Source organism: Patiria miniata, unplaced genomic scaffold (genome assembly GCF_015706575.1).
Source record: "Patiria miniata isolate m_02_andy unplaced genomic scaffold, ASM1570657v1 HiC_scaffold_9, whole genome shotgun sequence".
In the NCBI taxonomy this organism is placed as follows: Eukaryota; Metazoa; Echinodermata; class Asteroidea; order Valvatida; family Asterinidae; genus Patiria; species Patiria miniata.
Genome location: NW_024037076.1, coordinates 23,081,542 through 23,095,234, shown reverse-complemented (window position 1 = coordinate 23,095,234; position 13,693 = coordinate 23,081,542). Strand labels below are relative to the sequence as shown.

General features: G+C 39.6%; 1 protein-coding gene across 2 annotated transcripts in view; it reads left to right on the top strand.

Annotated features, from left to right (window-relative positions):
* Window positions 1–10,005: 10,005 nt before the first annotated feature.
* The window catches only part of LOC119720531 (fibroblast growth factor receptor-like), a 47,897-nt gene continuing 44,209 nt past the window's right edge, over window positions 10,006–13,693 (top strand). For both annotated transcript variants that reach the window (XM_038190232.1, XM_038190233.1), the window contains exon 1: window positions 10,006–10,273. The gene's annotated coding sequence lies outside the window, so the exon portion shown is untranslated. The remainder of the gene's footprint in view (window positions 10,274–13,693) is intronic.

Sequence of the window (13,693 nt, the reverse complement as noted above, 5' to 3'; positions counted from 1 at the left end):
TCTTGTTTTGTTAATTGTATCCTGTTGTCAGTGATTTTGATGTCGCGTTTGCTATTCTTTTCTCCGAGTGCAATTAGAAGATCGCAAAACCATTTCGTCACGTATGAAAGTATGAAACCAAAGATGATTTATTTATTTGTGTGTGTCTGTCGTGAGTATACGAAGAGGAAAAAGATTGGGTAAGCGTTTCTTAAGCCAACTTCATGTTTCTTAAAAAAAAAAATAATCTTGAGTTTCTACGATCACCGGTTATTTTACCCCACTCTCTGCCGTGAATTGGCGCCCCGTTACGGCGCGGTACGCCCACCGTCCCGCTCCCGACCGCGCGCTTCGCAGTCAGGGTCGGAGTTCATTTATTTGAAAGTGGAAATGAACTCCAAATCATTGCTTCCTTCCTTTCGTTTTTGTCGACTAACTCAGATCCATTCTAACTCAATAATGACCAATCCCGGGCCTCACCCAGCGATTGAAAGCGACCCGTACGGCAAGCAATTACTGTGGAATGTTTCGTGTGCAGGACTTTCCATATCTTGAGAAACCACAAAGTTGTTTTTCTACTCTTCGTGATTTTGATAAAAGGCGCGTGGATGATGAGTTAGGATTTATCATTGATCCAAATACAATCTGCTTAGATGTAATGGGCACTGAAACTGTGGGGCCATACCGGTACACTGCATGAATAATATGATATGCGTTGTCGTGTATAACTTAGGTCCTACAGTTTTCATGTCGTCCATGATGCAACATGGCCTGGAAAATTGATCATGTCCAACATTACCCTTCTAGTTTGTTATGTGCATTCTCATGTTTGAGATACACCGTAAATGTATAGCCTATATTGCATCAATACTCATGTCGTTCATATACTAAAACAGTGGGGGGGGGGGGGGGGGGGGGGGTTGGTTGGGGGGGGGGACATAATTTACATGTATATGCACAAATATGACAGTAGAAGGCTTATCGGGCGGAACGGCGACCCGAAAGGACGTTGTATTATTTGCCCGTTTGTCGTCGCATCTTCATTTTCGCCTTGATTGATTGAACTAAAGATGCATCTCTGAAGCCAAGAACAGGAATGGAACATTGTTATTGGTAAATTCAATCGAATGGATGTAGCATGACTATGGAGTCTTCTAATCATTTTGGTTCGATAGGTGGTGTCGGGGAGGTAGGCTAACTATTGAAGGGCTGCGCCCATAGGCCCTAAGAAGTGATTTACGCGTGATGAGGTTTAGTCACCGTCGTTTGTAAGTGGATATCATTGCTTTCACTGGTACTCAAATTGCCCATCGGCATTCAACGACAAAGCTGCTGAGTACCAAGCATTCGGTCAACGTTGGTTACCAGTACCGCTCCGTTGGTTTACCCCTTAATTTTCTTGCTATTGGCCTTATACGGGATACCAGGGAATGATTCGAGGCGAAATTGGTATAACTCTGGAGTATTTAACAAAAATGGCGCAAAATTGGACTCTTTGTATTTCAGTTGCTTTTATTCACACCTGCCTGTGTTTTTTCCACCAACTCTAAATCCTGCACAAAAGGACCAATTATAAACCACCATTAACCCAAAGACAGGGCCTGCCTCGAGCCCCCAACTCACCGACAAAAGCTTTACAATATCACATTTAGAATCAAAATATCGTAAATTCGCAAAACGCGACCCGTGCTGACCCCGCGTTGCCCACCTGATGTGTGCTCTGCCCGCGGGCGCGCCGGGCTCAGGAATTTTACTGTATCAAGTTTTTTGGGGAGAACCGTATGTGTTCTTGTTCTTTTCTTTCTTTATTATATTAATCCACTAACTAGAAATCGAAACTTACTCGGTAAAATGAAGTCTGTCTCTGTGTGCTCCTCAAGGCATGAAATGGAGACTTCTTTGGTTTCTTGATATCTTAACACCCAAGAACACTTTCAACAATGGCGAAGGCTATCAAAATAATCAATGTAAGACCACTTTTCTGTCTCGACCGATTTTGGATGGTTTTTTTTTTAAACTGCATCCACCATTGAAATGTAATTTACATGGGTTTGTTTGAAAAGTTAATATTAATGTCGAACTTCGTCTGGTGTATGGGTCTACAAGTAATCATGTTTATTACAATAGTGTTGTAAAGATGAGACATACCTTTGGGGGGTATTTTGATAATCCGACGTTGCATGTTTATTGCTTCCTGTTTTGGGGTAGTTGTCAGGAATTTTGCGATTTATTCCTAGGCCCTTTATATTATTGGATAAGGAATTTCTAGTCCACCTCAGTTGCTCTGATAACAAGTGGATTAAGTCTAACCTGACGGAAGCTATACGATGATCTACGAAAATCTGATATCCGATTCAGCGGATTTTTTTCCTCCCAGCAGCCTCCCTTGAAACGTATTGAAGTCACCAAATACGTCAATGGGCCCAAGAATTGTGAAAAAATCAAACTCCGCTATATTCCCCTTGCAGGTATAGAGTGATATCCGGTATGTTGGTATATACCCTAGAGGTGGTATAGTACACTATTGGACTTGATGTTAGGGTAATGTAGTTTGACGGTTCGCCGTATCTCACGGGATCGCATTGTGGGAGAATGAGCGGCGACACCTCGGGACTCGCTGCCGCTCCGAAAGCGCTTCCTTAATTCAAAATTTCAAAGGAATATTTCTTGCAATTTGGAGGTAAGAAGAGGAGGATATGGGATTGAAGTTGACAGTTAGATGTCGGGACTTTATATGAGAATATCCCTGGGGTGTGGTCCGTTACTTTTGCCTCTTGATCAAAGTTGACATTTTACTTTTAGGTTTTCTACAATGGTTGTTTTCCTGACAAGATTTTCTTCACACTCCTTTTTCTTTACAACCCGAATATTCAAGTCTTCAAAACACGGCCATAATGAAAGATATAACTAAGACAAGAAGATGTCTGAACGAAGATTTTAAAAGTGAGATAAATGTTGAGAGATGTCCTCGTGTTTATCATAATTATTCCACCACACTACACGAGGTAATTATTCTGGAAATGCAAGCGTTACAAATCGCGCACGGCACCCCGACGTGTCGTTAACCTTGAATGTCCGCTCTCGCAAATACGTCGTCAGTTCTCCACGTACTCCAATTTTCAGCCAGAAATATTTTCTTTTCTGTGACAAATTTGGCCGTTGATGGCTAAACTTTGACCTGCGGTTAGTCGAAGAATGTCGGGGTTTCATTTTTCTCTCAAAATCCAACCCGGTGGTCGAGAGGTGAGTCAAATCGCTGATAGATAAAAACTGGTGGAAAATCTTACTTTTTGATCGATTTTGTTTGAACAAAACTCTTGCGGTCGTGCCGGTTGAGTCCCCTCATAGTTAGTTCAATTCAATTCTACATGTACCACCTTTTTGTTATAACACATTAGTTCTAGCCATAAAAGTTGTCAAATTCATTTTCAAAACCGAGGTGTGGGGTTGTTTACGAGTTGGTTGTATTCCATTCCTTCGGGCTGTGGGTTCATGCGCGGCGGCCTGAGCACAAAAGGTGGTACCATTCAACCGAGTCCCCTGGGTATGGTCCCGGCCTCGCTTTTTCCCCGAGTTCATTACTAATTCATTGCAATGCAGACAGACTAGAAGCGAGCCAGGGATTTGAACCATTGGGGAGCAATGGGCAACCGATATAGAGCAAGAATTAAACGTAAATTGAATTGCTGCAGCTAGCTTCGAAGAAGTCCCATTAAGTTTACATGTATATGTGAACGTATAAGGCTAGTGGTATGGGAGAGGTTTTCAACCGAAAGTGCGTTCGACTACCAGTTACTCTAGTCACTAAACAAAAACGAAAGCAGAATGGAGCCGCACATCTGAATAGTGGTTAAGTTTCCCCGAAGCTGTGGGCAGAAACTGGTATTAAGTTTGCCGTCTAGTTTAATGAGATTTGAAAGACGCGGTGGTTGTGATTTAAGGAAAAAGTGGCGAAATTGATATGAGATTGAGAAGTATGCCTTAGGTGCTGGAATATCAGGCTACTCTGTGACCGTGAATTGTAGACTTCATTGGCTAGACTCCTACAGTGCAGTAGCCTTTATTGAACTCGTGATATGTGTATGAATGGATGCATTACTGATGTTCCGAGTTAGATGATCCGAACGTCGATTGGTACCCAAAGGATAAAAAAAACTTCTATTTAACATTATGGCAATAAGTAGTATAGAATGGAATTGTGAGTAATGTAAATTGATAAATTAGGTTTCTTAGATCAGACATTACCTTTTCTCGCTTTTCGTTTTACATTATGTATTTGTTGATCGGACTGTCGTGCGGTTGTCTGTTCGTCCGTCTAGATGTCATGTCTGCATCACAGATTATAACCTTAGACAATATAATCAACGTTATCAGACACCAAGTTGATATAATCAACGTTATCAGACATCTCCACCTCTCCGTCTTTAAGTAAATCGATTGGGAGTCACCATTTCCGTCGTCAAGACTCATTTTGACGACGGCACGCGACTGTAATCGAATTCCAAGGAGTGAGGGAAGCAATAACATAATCATGTTTCATGATGTCTCCCATCTTCTTGAAATCCCATTAAGTGATGGTGTATCGAATCAACAACTGCGATGTTTGCTCTGTCTTTGGGACGGAGAAGTCATTACTTCGTGTGCAACGTCTGAATGTAATGTACCATTTGTTGATTTTTAGTTACAGATCACATTGTGTTTGATTTTTGTTCCTTTTTTAACAGTAGGGTTGTCAAGTTGGGCATTGTGAAGTTGTGTTTTGTTCGTCAAATAATACGGTTTTCTTCGTCAAGTATACTTTCTTCACTGGATATGATTTTAACTTTCAGGAACATTTATTTGGGTTTTACTTTGTCACTGCGTATATAATAACACGCTCTGCATCGGGGAAAAAAGATAATCTTTGACCCACATTGAGAGAATAAAGTCTTATCCCAGATCAAATATTGACCTATATAGATCAATATTGCCAACATGTCGGGCGAGTAAATCCTTGCTCCCAGTGTAGATGTAAAAACTTGCAAGGAAGGAAATTGATGAACATCAAATACCACCCACAACTAAACCTGGCTATCTGTCTGTGTCCAGCGCTAGCGGGCATGATTGAGGATAAGAAGTTACCAAGGTCTACTTCTTTTCGCTGCCTCATCCCACAACCGTCTTCCCAAACCTAAGAAACAGAAATAAACATTGACCTATTTCTGAAACTGCTGCAGACTGCCATGTTTATACCCGCGATGACCTTTATGAATTGTCGCGGCACAAACATAAAACGGTATCGCTGCCGAGTTAATCGATTCCCAAGTAGCTAGGAACACAATTGTTTGTTGTTTGAAGAAACAAAAGCGTCTTGAAAACGGCGCAAGGTTGACCTGAGGAAGGTGATGACGTCAGAACTGTTGATAACCAATCACCAACCTTCATCAAGCAGGTCTTGAAAACCGGAATCACATTAAAGAGGAATTTATCAAGAAATTGATTTCTTATCATCATCTTTCATTTAATGAAAGTCTATTTTTATCAGGGAATTTCTTTAACAAGTGTTCTTCACTATATTACAATTTTCTTATCGTATGAATACTTGTTTATAAAACTACATGATTATAAGTTAAAAATTTGCCTGAGTATGATAACATATCAAAATTGCTTTACGATCTGAAAAATAGTATCTTTATCGCGACAAAACAACTTTTGATGTTATAAAAATAACCTGAAGCGAACAGTGCAAGTTCTCCCAATAATAGTGTTTAAGTTCAGCTGAAATCCTGTGTTTTTCCTGAGATAAATCTTGGCACCTCTGCAGAATTGATAAACGACTTAATAGAGTGAAAATAGCGATTTATTGGACCAGGTTGAACTCTTGTGGCTTCAGCTTTCGATGCAGACGTTGCCATGGGCAAAATGGCCGCCAGAACGGCCAAACATCCACTGCAAAAACAAATGCGCATGAGACAAGAAAAATGACACCATATACAAATTTTCTGCCTGTTTTTTACAAGTTCTCGCAAGCTATGAACTCTCTTCAGTGGATCTTCTTCCAAACCGAATATGAAACAGGACATTTTGTGAGAGAAGATGTGCCATTAGTGAACGATTTAGGTGAACATTGTACAAGATCTTTTTGCATACCGTGCTAAATTTAAACGGTGCTCAGACGTCCATTCTAGTGTTCATATCTATACATGTAGGCCTACATTTGTTGCAATGGTTTCAGGCACTATCGGTTGTAATACTAATATGTCGACTTGTTTATGCTATTTCGAGGTGAAATACTTGTTTTCCGCGTTTCAGTTTTCCTGAATTAAGTTTCGTCTGGACTTTCGACCTCCTAACCGATCGGTGTGATACTAAGAGGGGTTGTGGGACATTTCGCCGGTAGGGCTGTATATAAGCATGCAGCGCTGCGCCGTGGTGTATATGCGTCTGACTATGCTCATCTGACGTTGTGCATTATTGAACATGTTTATCACTTCTGGAACCAGACAGAAAGAATTTCAGCACTGATGCAAAGTCATCTCAGTGTATTAAAAAAAGACCAGACACCATCCCAAGTCAGCGTGCACTCCATGTTTACAAATGAACTCTGCACATTGGTGTATATATACATTTTAATTCGCAACCTGCCAATTTGGCGCGTGAATAATGTGCGTTCATACTTGAGAGTGTCCATGAAGGAATGCAGGTTTCGACTCTTCACGAGAAGATGTAAACTATTTGGGAAGAAGACGGCACAATAATTGTTTGTTGAAATAATTGTCTTCTCCTCGAGAGAGAAACCTCTCTGCAAAATGGAGACGAAATTCCGGACAGTTCATAACCTCAAACTCCAAGGGTTTCCTTTTAAAATTTCCTGATTGAATTCCACACTTTGTCATGATCTGTGTTTGTTATTTTGGCGCGGAGTCCCTTGAGAATTTCAAAAGGAGTAGGAATAAACGAGTCGGTTCGGTACAGAGGGACAACATGCGTCAGTCTACGGCGTGCAGCAAAGCAACTTCCCCTTCACAACAACAATACCATGACTCTCTGCTCTCACTTTATGAAAAGATGGCGGGGCTCTGGAGGAGAAACTGGGAGCACTGACCTACACAACAATGAGGATGTCACCCTCGACTATAAATAAAAATGTCCTCACAATGGTGACCACTTTGAAAGATACCATTAATTAGCTTCATACAACGCTGCTCGGAAAAGGGGTTGGTGAAAAACAGACTGGTTCCCTGCAGTGTTAACCTTGTGTATTGTGCAGGAGGGCCAGAACCAGCGCCAACACAGGCTCGACAAGAGATAATATTCTTGCTCTCACGGTCGAAATTAGATAACTTAACACCTTTATTCCAAATGAATAAAATATAATAATTACTTAAAAGTAACTAAATACGCAGTAATAATTTAATTCGCCAGTTCATGCTTGCATACGAACTTTTACCAATCACGGCCTCAATAAAGAGGAAGAAAGGAAATGAAGGGGAAAAAAGGGATTCTAAAAAGTGGTTATGTTTATGAATGGTGCCCCTGCATCGAATGATGCCAGCCCTCCCCCAACCGATTTTCGAATTTACCGGGTGACGCGCCTCCAATGACATTCCATGGGTGCGCCACTGAACCGCCTGTAGTATAACACGTAGGTTATTTCAACAAAATGCGGGAAAGGGCACGAGCCACGTGATATTTTAGAACTTTATATTTTTGGCATTCATGGGGCGTATACACAGGCTCATTCAACATTTAGCATCAATTATCCTCGCTCAGCCTGACCGTGCTCTGAATAAAATAAAAATCACTTCCAAGAAGAAACAGAAATTGACCTATAGGCTAAATGCACAGTTTTGGGTCTGTCTTGGGGTGGGGGTGCTCTAGCTTTTTATAATAATAATCGATTATATTTTAATTACAGAATTGTTGCAGATGTCCCAAATGATGTGGAACTTGCTATAACAATGATTAAGGAACAAGAAAACAACAATTCGAGTGAGGAACAATACGAGTCTGACCCGACCAGGGTATAGATCTCAGAACGAAGATAATTATGACGTCCGTCATTTTGCATCTCCAACGTGATACGTTCATTCTGTTAAAATCTGAAGCCCCCAAAATAGGCACGTATCTATCGTTTCTATGATATTACTGTTCCGTTACACCTGTTTAGAGTACAAGGAATTCCAATCGCACAGTTTTTCCTCCAATTCCCTCCTTTTCCAAACTCAGGTAAAGCTTCCGAGACCACACATGATGAAGGCAAGGCGACCTTTTGTTCCCCTACTCTTTGATGTGAGCAGGTTGAGATCAATATACCTGGGTCATCCGGATCATCACTCAGCAAAAACTGAAAAAGGACAGTGTGATTTACAGACATGGAGCTGTCATCCAACCCGACCTCTCACCACAAACACCATTTGTCATTCTCAAAAAAAAAACCCCTCTGTTCTTAAATGTCGAACTAGGTTCAAAAGAACTATGGAGGAGTAAGAATTGAAGTATCTTCTTTTTCCTTGTACCGCTGTGCTGCTCAAAAATACAGAAGGTATATACCTATACCTCGGTTGCTCGCATTTGTGATATCAAACTTTAAATATCTATGTGTACTTAATATCTCTGATCGAGGAACAACAAACAAAATCCCACATCTGGTGCCAAGTCTTCTTTGTTGATTTGTTTGCTTTTGGAATTTAAATAAAAGTAAACATTCTTATTATTCGTATAAACGCATAATCTGGAGAACAAAGCGCCGAGAGAGAACCATTGAATAAGCCATAAACAGTTTGAACAAACAGTTTGAGCAGCAGAAAGTTGGAAATGTACACAGTGAAAACTGAACTTAAGTTTGTATTGAAACTTGGGAAATCACAACTTAACACTAATACTTAACCTAAGGCGATTTTTTCCCATCTTGATTGAAATCTCTCTCTGCCGAGACTTGTAGTTGAGGTCATAATTACCTCTGCTTAGAAATGGTAATGACCACAAAACGAAATCTATAGCTGTGATGGATGGATACGTGACGGAGTATTGTCATTTCAATCCTGGCACTCCGTCGGGAGTCTTTTGAAATTTAACTTAGCTTAATCTTGGAATCGGAATGAGCGCTGAGTAAGTGGGGTATAGCAACTATTCCCGGGCAAATAAGTTGGTAATTCAGTACTTTTTACCTGGCAAAGAGGGCATAAAAACTTGCTACTTCGTTTTGTGAAGAATTGGGATTTATTTATTTCAAGAGAAAGTGCTGCCTGATTGTTTTCCTTCCCTGAGCAATCCCCTGTAATACCTCAGGCTAGGCAGATGTTCTTATTTTTCGATTTCGTGACAAGATATTTATGGTCGCAGTAAATTCAAATGCATATTATTTGGACTAAATTTATATCGAATCAGTTTTACATGTATGAGGCATTGCCCAAAGCATCCAAAGCTACTCTCTGGCTTGAATATCTCGGAAGAGGCCAGATTATTATTATTTTTATATATAAAATGTTCCTAAAATTATGAAAATTATCTGAAGACTTCTTCTTTCACTGCCAATGTTTGAGGAATAAAACGAAATTTAACTGATATTTTTGACAATGACTGTATACAGTGAACACATAGCTCGGAAATTTAAGAGCCCCACATGGACAATAAATGCCCGATAAAAAAAGATGAACAGCGATGGACAAACTGTGTGGGGAGCATAAACATCAGTGTACTCAGGTACAGTGGGGTCTTGAATTAAACCCTCTGACGTCATAAAGGATCGGAGCCAGAGGGTGAATGACCTGTGAGATTATCTTAGCCCATCGCAAATATAACGATCTCAAAACTTAACATATATAACACAACATAATATAACTTTCCACTTCTAGTACAGATTTATCCATCTAGATATTGGAACTATATTTTGGATGAGATCTGGTAGTAGGAATTTTTACAATGCTTATCGTGCGTCACAGTTTGGTGGCCTTTTTTTCCTTTCCCACGCGGTGCCAATCAATTACGCGTGTCTCCCGTAACTGAATGGAATCGTCCATTTTGGCACCTCCCCGTTTCTGTCAACATTTCTAAGAATGTATACGCACGATATATGCAGCTGATTACGATGGGGCCAACTTTTCAGCTATGTAAACGTACGCATTTATATTTACGCATAGCGCAGCATACCAGTTACAAAGTGGAGACAAAATTCGGGACCATTCTCGTAACTTTACCGGAGAAAAACTGGCCCTAGGATTGCTTTTTTCCTGTGGAAAACTCGTAAAGAAGATACAGTCTGGTCGAAGAGGATCTGTACTGATGTTGTGATGGAGTGGAATAGTTATTAAAGGTAAGTTTGGTGTGATTTTTGGGAGTGTTTTGTGGGATGGTTGAGTTGGTATCGCGAGAGGTGATAAGTGGGCCATTGTTAATGCCGTATACTGCGGTACCATTTGGTGGACACGACAACGTGCTCAGTATGTGCCGAATCATAGCTTCATCGCCCAACCGACCGCAAATCGAAATGGTTTAGACATGGAGGTGGAAAACCCATCGTAAAATCACACATTTTGCTTAAATTTGCAAACTGTTACGAATTTCTTGAAGATAAGATTTAATCGTATCAGTAATTTGTAGTTTTTGAAGTAAAGAAAGAGGTTTTGTAGTCGTTAAAAATGCGTCTGCTTTTTGGGGGTTTCGAAAGTTGAGAAGTTTCATTTTGAGTTGACCTGGTGTCGATGTCGTTTGGTTGGTTCGTGGGAAGAATGACCCTTTTATCCCAGCGTAGTGCCGCCATTGGGTCGCCTGAAAACCATGCGGTAGCTCTGAAAATGACTAGACCATGGGTGTTTTGTGATTTTTGGGGGAGGTTGTGGGAATTTAGACTTGATATCAAAGCAAAAAATAAAAATGATAAAACTAAGTGAGACCTTTTCTTTTTCTGTTTTTCTGGGTTTTTTTTTTGGTGGGGGCAGGGCAGTTGGGTTTTTCATTTCTGTGACTACATGTAGTTAGGGCCCCTCTTTAGTTTTGGTTAAGTTAGTGTCACAACCTTTTGTTTTATCAAACCATAACAACTTTTGCAACTTAAACTAAAGCAGGCTTCTATTAATTGTAATGACACTATTTTTTGTAATTTTGAATATTATCTTATTTGGTAGAAAATGAAATTTTCTTGCGCATTTCAGTTGAGTCAATGCAGTTTGGGCATTCACTGTGCGTCTTGATCATGTTGATTGCCATCTTTATTTTCATGTTGCGTTTTGTCTTCTTCATCGTCCTTTTAACTCGTAATTTCCCTCAAAAAAACAAAACACTGCCCTCTATCCACTTGGTTTTAAATGTCCCTACTCGTTTGGTATTAAGTCTAATAACTTAAAAGTGGAATTTTGTTCTCTTATTATAGTATCAGGGGCTCGGGGCCCGTAGCTGCACAGTGCACAATCGCTAAAAACAATTGAAACAACTATTATGGTGTGAATGTTAAGAGATTAAATGGTTTTCTATATTTTGTCAATTTGTTTTTATTTATTTTTTATGTAACGTTTTTGTCTAGTCCCCAAAAAGTTTGGGTTTGTATTTACTTAAAACAATACAAGGCTGTAAACTTCCTTGTTAAGATATATGGGGGGGGGGGGGGGGGAAGTATTAGTTTCTAAAAATTATGAAAAGGTTTTAGCAACTTGTGTATATAAAAAAAAAACCTATTCTTCAAAAAACTATTTCATTTAAATTGTTGGTGCTCCATACAGTAGTGATGACATTTAAAAACTGAAGCGATGACATTAAAAAAGGGGATGAGTGCATTCCAGCTTTGTACTTAGTTCCAAGAACTGAAGAGCCATTCTGATTTGTTTTACTATCAAATATTGGACCTGGGCATCTGGAACGGTTTAGATGAGGTGACTGCAAATAGCTCTGATGAGGCTCCAGGGACCGCTGGATGATTTCAACATTCAAGAATTTACTTCGCACTGAAACCTGGGAACATAGATGTGCCCCACGATGGCATGAATGTCATCATTAATAACAAACATTGCAGCTGTTGAACGTGTTGTCATTTGGTGATTAAACTTACCATGACATGGTAACCATGGTTTTTGATGAAGACCATGCACAGATCATGTCCAGCATCATTCAGTTTTGCATGTGAACCTATTCCTTTATTTCACATTTACGCAGAGCTGCTGTGCTGCTTATTTGTGGAGCAAAACTTTGTAGTATAACTGGAATGTTTTGTAAAATATCTCCGCTATATAAAAAGTATCAGAAATTGATTGATCACTGTCCAACAGTTGTCAACATTTATGAGACCTCAGGCCTTCAAAAAGTATTGAAGGCATGAAATCCGAGCATTCTGGAGGAAGACAAGTTGTAATTTGATATTTCTGTGTAGGTAACAGGTTTACGTTGGGATTGAATTTCATAGAACTTTTCACATTTAAATGGCAACTGTGGTCAAAGTGAACATTAGTGAATCGGGTAAATTCTGGGGAATAGAATGAATGAATATCTCTACATGTTCAAGAAGCCTTTTTTATAGTTTTTTTTGGCCAAGAACATCACCATTTTATTGTATTTTAGACTTGGGGTCTAAGCATTACTGAAAAGTTTGTAACTTTCAATGCCTCAATGCATGTGGCTTTTCACTCCACACTAGTCAACGTAAGCGAAATTACTTTGAATATCCCAGACTTTGTTAAGCCTGTATTTTTTCCAGTTGTAATTTCTAATGGAGCCAGAGCCTCAAACTATTTCATAATTCACATGTCCTTGGTTGTGTGTTTTTTGGTTGTGTCAAGCAGTCTAAGCCTTAATCTGGTTTAAGCTTAATCTAAATTTCCCAGGGTACATGTACGGTACATGTACTGTAGATGTCTTGTACACTTTAACACATTCCCAGATCTGTTTGATGGATCAGTGCAACAAAAGATTCATCTTAGTCCATGTAGTGTACTTTGATTTGCAAAATTTACTACATTTAAACTGTGACTGTACAAAGTGTATATGTTCAATCACTCACAGCACATACAGGCTCTGTGCACATTCTTCAATTACCATTGAAATGAAATTTCAGTTAATTTATATGAATAAACATGTTTTTTGATTTGCAAGATCTACTTCATTTAAACTGCGAATGAACAATCACCCACAGTACATGTACAAGCTCTCTGCACACTATTGGAATTACCATCGAAATGAAATGTCAGTAAATATACATTCATGAGCAAAACAGTTTTTTTGGAAATATTTTCTTTCATTTAGTACATAGGAAAGAACAATTTACAAAATGAGCCTGCGCTAGTTGGTATCTAGTCGCATATTTCAATTGCCTTTTATATTTGTAGCAATTACAGCATAGTGTAGCATTCGAATGGAAGGCATTTTTTTTGGTGTCCAAATGTTTTAATTGTTTGACTTGGTTAATCTACACAAACTGAAATTAGAAACTTTGAAATGTCAGGATTGATTGTGCGGAGTCACCCTTCCTGGATGATTAACGTCTCAAACAAACATGATTGATGTGAGATGAGTTATGAAACGTGGCTGTAATGAGAGTAATTGTGTTTGGCTTGGCTCTGGTAACACTGCAAAAGACGTGGCATTTGACTTTCTGAGTGACAGTTTCACCCTGCCGAGAAATCGGCAGGAATGCTTCGGAGACTCTTCTACCCGTCCAGAAAAGCCAGCATCATCCTCAGTTTACCTGTCAGTGAAATACGCCGAGCATGCAAGCTGTCACGAGCTGGCGCCGCGACAAAATATTACA